At 36.1% G+C, this 6,129-nt stretch overlaps 1 long non-coding RNA gene across 1 annotated transcript; it reads left to right on the forward strand.

Annotated features, from left to right (window-relative positions):
* The first annotated feature begins 1,043 nt into the window (after positions 1-1,043).
* Positions 1,044-2,519, forward strand: LOC133712519 (uncharacterized). Its single transcript, XR_009847446.1, has 4 exons — positions 1,044-1,249; positions 1,390-1,556; positions 1,642-1,717; positions 2,249-2,519. It is a non-coding gene; the product is annotated as an uncharacterized LOC133712519 (long non-coding RNA).
* The last annotated feature ends 3,610 nt before the right edge of the window (positions 2,520-6,129 follow it).

Below are 6,129 nucleotides of genomic sequence, written 5' to 3' on the forward strand. Positions count from 1 at the left end.
TGTATGATATATAAATATAGGTTTATAAGAGTACCTACGTTTGACCTAGTTGATCGAATTCGAAACAATAACCAAATTGGCTGGATTTTCTACAACCACCGTAAAAACATTACAATCTCTCCATCGAGCGGTTGGTTTCTCCGAATTCATTTTCCACTTCATGGTTGCTTTAAAATGAAACCTAAAACAATTTAAATGCAATGTATAAGTCATACAACTTTAGGAGGAAAATTGGTACAGGCCAATGTGTTTGTAATTAAAATTAATTTTTTTTATCTTATGTCCACGCACATCCATCGATGGAATATATACAAACGTGATGTGAAAAAATAAGCACGTTTCGCGGTTGTCAAGCCATCGGTCAACCAAGAAAACATATAAGTGACTACGGTTGACCAATCCGATCGGATTCGAAAATATGGTGAAATTGGCTAAATTTTTTACCACACTCATAATTTATTGTAATAAACTCATCCAACGGTCGGTTTTTTCATTTTCTTTGAATTGATAGGGGTTACTCTTTGGAGTGTATGATATATAAATATAGATTTATATTTAAATTATGTAAAATTATATATATGTTTTTAGAAAACTGAGAAGTTACCGTTTTCTAATCCTACCGTTGGATCCGTCTGTTTTCTAAACCTACCGTTGGATAGCTGTGAGACAATGACCTAAATCTAAGGGCATGTTTACTTACTTGGAATGGGAGGGAATGATTACGAGGTAAAAACATTCATGCGTTTACTAACACATAAAAGAATCGGAATGATTCCGGGTAAAAGAATTCATGCGTTTACTAACACATGAAGGAATCGGAATGGATGTAGGTCCCACCTCCTTATCAGGAATCGATTCCTGAATACTCAGGAATTCGATTACGGAGGGGGGAGATGGGTTTAGGAATCATTCATCCGGAATCAATACCGATTCCTTTCTTCTCCCATTCCACTTGTCTCCGATTCATGATTATTTTCCATTCCAAGTAAGTAAACATGCCATAAACTTAAGTCGGCAAATTTATCACTTTCTCTCATTCTCTGTTTCTCAAGGCCTCAAGCCTCAGCCTCCTCTCGACGACTCAGTCACTCAGAGTCTCAGATCTAAATATCCATACCTCCATAGCTCCTCAGCCTCCTCTCGACGACTCGACCTAAACCTCCATACCTGATCAGCCTCCTCTCTTCCTCTTCCTCATCTCACGGGCTGCAAGAGGGGATAATCTAAGAGCAAAGATTTGATCGAGCAGGTACTGGTTTTGTTGATGTCTTTGGTCTGTGGTTTTGTTTCACATGCGTGCAACATGATTCTTTGTTTGAAGTGGTGTTTGTTTTGTGTTGTTAAGATTATAAGGAGTTATATGTGTGAAGTTACCAGTTCTTGATGCAGCAACAACAAACACAAGTGCAGCGAATAGTCTTCGCGTTAAAAGTCGAATTGGAGATGGGTACCAGCTACTTTAATCCGACCTGAAGAAGGAGTCTTGGTGTCCGATTTCGTACAAATAAGGAATTGATCGCCTTGATTCTACCACATTCAACAAAGACTCGAACTGGGTAAGACTTTCGAAGTGTCCCATCTCTTCTCAATGAGCTTTTATAGAATACTAACGAAGCTTTTTTATGGTTCTTGTTACTGCAGATTCAAAGCTTGTTCCGGCGATTGGCCGATTTTGATTCGCATGCAAGAGCAAAACTGGGGTGACTTCTCCAATCTGGTATGAACGCCTCTGTGCCCACTTAAGCAATCGCTTTTTGTTGACCATGTACCACTGCCTCCCATATTCAAAAGCCATGTTTTTGTCTTCTTCTTGATTGAAAGATGAGCACGGCTAAACATTGTATTTCTTGGCTTGAGTTGTATTCAATACCAATATGCAGCACACTTGTTTATATATTCATATATTTGGAAGCTTTGATTGCAGCACGTTTTTGACAAACCCTTATATAATTAAGACTATTCGCTGCACTTGCAGTTTATGTGGAAAATAGTAATTGGATCCTTAACAATTCTTAGGATGCTTTTACATACAAACTTTATCTGAAGTTAGACTATAGTGGGTAGTTTTAAAGCTTGAATTGGTTCATTTGAAACTGTGAGTTGCTTGCTTTTACTAAAACTTGCAGATTAGATATTTGTAATAAGCATGTTCAACTTTATGCCCAAGTAGAAATAAAGCTGAAGTTTTGGTTATTCTGTGTAGTCCGTGCATTACAAATAAGTGGCTCATTTCAAGAATTTTTTGCAGGGCTGTACCAATTATGCAGGGCTGCAGGCAGATTCTAAGTGTGAGCCTCAATGATACCAAGTCTGAATGGAAGACAATATGCCTAATTATTAGATAAACTCATAGAAATTGTATTAATAATTTGCTTTCGTTCTAAGTTGTATATTGGGACACTTTGTATTCTGTCTTTTTATTTCAGTACATTAAAATGGGCGTGGGGATGAGCCTCCTAGTTCGGCTGTTCCAAACCCCTTAAAACTTTAAAAGGAAAAAAATAGCATCCTTAATATGACCTGAGATGTATCCATTTCAGCCCAAGACCTTATCAATTAGTTGAATGAGGTTGAGTAAAATTAGTTGTTGTGGCAATGTGGACGAGGCTAAATATTGCACAATAAAATGGTCTGAGACTCGCATTATAGAAAAGCCCGGCCCAACCCGTAAAAAGGTGGGCTACCCGGCCCGGCCCGTAAAAGCCCGCAAGGCCCGCCTTATATGGACGGGCTTGGATCCGTTGATTTACAATGAAGCCCGGCCCGGCTCGGCCCGTGACTATTTAAAAATGTAATTAGGCCCGGGCCCGTTGACGAGGCCTACTTTGGATATTTAGATTTCTTAACATAATACCGTAAATGAATCACTTTAAGAGTGTGTTTGGATGAGGGAAAAAATGATGAAATTTAATTGAAAATGAGGATTTCATAATTCCTAAAAGCCAATTCCCTCATTTGGCATTATCAGATTGGTATATTTAAATTTCTCTGTGGAAAAAAAAAAGAATGAATTCGTTGTTTAAATTCCTCACTTCAATTTCCACCAAAATAGGTGTCATTTACGAATTCCTTTGCAGTATTCAATTTTTATTTCCAAAACAAGACTTTTTTCTATTTTATCTTTTTATTTGTTTTAAACTTTCTTAATTTATTACACATTTCAAATCCTAAATAGATGCAACCAAACAATGGAAATTGCAATTAATGGAATTTTAGATTGATGGAGTTAAAGATTCCATCATTAATAAATTCCTACGGATTTTATAATTTTCTCATCCAAATGCACCGTAAATGTCACATTTCTAACTGTAATATCTATTCACCTTTTATCAGCCAAATAAGTTTGCGTCATCTATGTTTTAGTACTTCATCCCACATGATTGTTGGCTGTCTATTTCACAGTTTTCACTCATAATTACTCTACAAGAGAAGCTGCATTCTTACCAGAAAAAACACTATAAACTAATAACTATACAATCTAAAGTGTAATCATTCATTTATACAATTCCTCCATATTCTCAGTTAGGAGATCCAAACCCAGATTACCACATACATTACACACACATACTAGCCCTATATCTAAATGCTGTCAGCTCCTTCCGCTAATAGGAATCAACTTATATTTCTTTGATTGATGTACAATAAAAGGGTATAAGAAACCACACTAGCTACCTCAAGGAGAGTTAGCGGAGAAATCAGATCTAATGAGATGAAAAACAGTGTACAATGACATGACAGGATGAGAGATGACAGATTCAAAGGACATACATGACTATGTATCCCCAAGTCATAATACGAAGCAAATTAATGATGGTTTAATAAAACCAAGCAAGCACGAAAACTGTCAAGTTACATAACGTTGAATTAGGATCATATATAGGTTATATGTTATTTGTCTATTAGAAGTTATAATGTAATAAGGTGGTTTATTTCTCTTCGTAGCAAACCTAGATAGTCACTTCACAAAGGAAAGTTAAGAGTTAGAACTAAGTACAAAGCCGGCGTGGTAGATTGAAACAAAATTATGCATGTTTTAAATTGACAGTGGGCGCGCATTGCAGGTAGCTAAAGTTTTTGAGTGTTAGGCTTAGCAAAGAATGACCGAGTTTTTTTGTGAACCTTTGAAATCACCGGGTTTGTGGTAAGTCGCACTAGTACATGCTTATGTACTGAAAAAAGTGTGCATACTTAGATAATATTCTTAAAACCATTCCACATGTATATTTTCTTGTACAATTTTTCCTAAAAGAATTTAAGTTAGCTGAACATAGGGTTCAAAGTCAACTACGTACACTCATCTATCCTAATGAAATAATCCTGGTCAGTGAATCAACTGAAACTTGAAAATCATCATAAACAGGTTGCAAACACTTTACCCCATGTGTGTTGGGAAAATTCTACAATATGTTAACGTATGACATGCATACAATTGCCTTAAAGTGGTAAAATGAGTCCTCAAAATAGTAATATTAGTCCTCAAAGTGGTAACATGAGTTCTTAAAGTGGTAAAATTTCTTAGTTACGACATTAGTCCTCAAGTGGTAAAATGAGTCATTAAAGTGGTAAAATGAGTCCTCAAAGTGGTAAAAATAGTTTATGTATGAGAAACATTAACATACCATAACCTTACCCTGTGTGTTGATGATGAAACTCCAAATTTCTAGGTGATACAAACGAATAAGAAAATATCAAAGAGTGTAAGGTTCGCAATCGTGCACACGTACAGTTCTTGATCCTTCAAGGCAGAATCAAGAATAGTGTAAAGGACAGAGTCCTAATTAAATTGGTTTAACAAACAGGTAAATCCTTCAACCAATTATATAACTCCTTCCTAATAAATCAAGTCAAAATGAAAAAGAAAAATGGAATTTACAACCTTGAGTTTTTGAAGTAGAAGTTGAATGCATTAGATCAATAGCCAAAGGCTAGAGTCTACAAAAACTTACATAAGAAATCCGACAAGAAAAGCCGAACTACCTACCTAAGCTAGAGCAGATCATTAAAATCTCTAAGACACTCACATTTAAGCGAGCCTATACAAGAATGAAAAAACCTCGCCTCCAATGGAAAAGAAATCATTCAACTAGCCCTCACTTGCCAATCATGCAATTGTGGTACAAGCAAGATACTAGAAATGTTATAGAAAACTCATAGAAGTTGATAAAAAGTATTGATTGGTGATAGGAGCATAAAATGCAACATTTATAATATTAAAACCCTATATTTCGCTAAGTTATTTCTTTTAACTTGATCAGTTTAACTTATTAGGTGTTTTATAGGTACATTGTGTTCGTGATGATACTTTAAGAGCTAAATGGAGTCTCAAAGTTCAGAAATGACTAAGGAAATAATGAAGAGAAAATGAGCTAGACATTTTCCTACTCCGGCTAGGAGAAACCAAGTCAAGCAAGGAGGGAGGAGCGGCCGCCTGACCAAATAAATTCCAAATGAGATGAAACTCTCCAGATCCATTCTAGACATCCTAAGGAACATTTGTTATGAAGAATACAAGAACCAGATAGGAGTGGAAGGCCTTCAAAAGATCGGTCCAAAGTTCTGACTAAAAGACGGAAACTGTAAATCGGACCTAAACGCATTCTGGAAGCATTTTCGGCCAAACTATTGTTCCAAAAATTCTGAAATTTGACCAGAATGATCTACATTCATAAAGGAACATTTGTTATGAAGAAGTCATAGGAAAAATCTGAACTTTAGATGGAGAATTAATTGAAGGAATAAAGGGGAAGAAAGTGACCTAAATTCATCATGTTCATGTTTCCTACCCACATAAAGAAAGCTAGATGCTCTTCTCTTTTTTCTTGGATCCATTTTCCTTTCCATTATTTAATAGATCATCATACTCCACCTTCATGCTTTGTTTTCATTCATCATTACTTCCCTCTTTTTCTTCTCTATATAAACCATCACATTTACCACCCAAAATACACATTCCTTCATCCATTTCATCTTCTTTGTCTCTCCATTTCCTTTCCATTTTCCTCTCCATCCTCTACTTTCAAGTTTCTGCCATTTTCAATCAAAGAGAAGAAGAGAAGAAGAAGCCATGAAGCCTCCTAGCCGTCATCATCCACCTTGTGCCGTGATAGTGAAGTCTTGCTTTCAAGATTC

This window comes from Rosa rugosa, chromosome 5 (genome assembly GCF_958449725.1).
Source record: "Rosa rugosa chromosome 5, drRosRugo1.1, whole genome shotgun sequence".
Taxonomy (NCBI): domain Eukaryota; kingdom Viridiplantae; phylum Streptophyta; class Magnoliopsida; order Rosales; family Rosaceae; genus Rosa; species Rosa rugosa.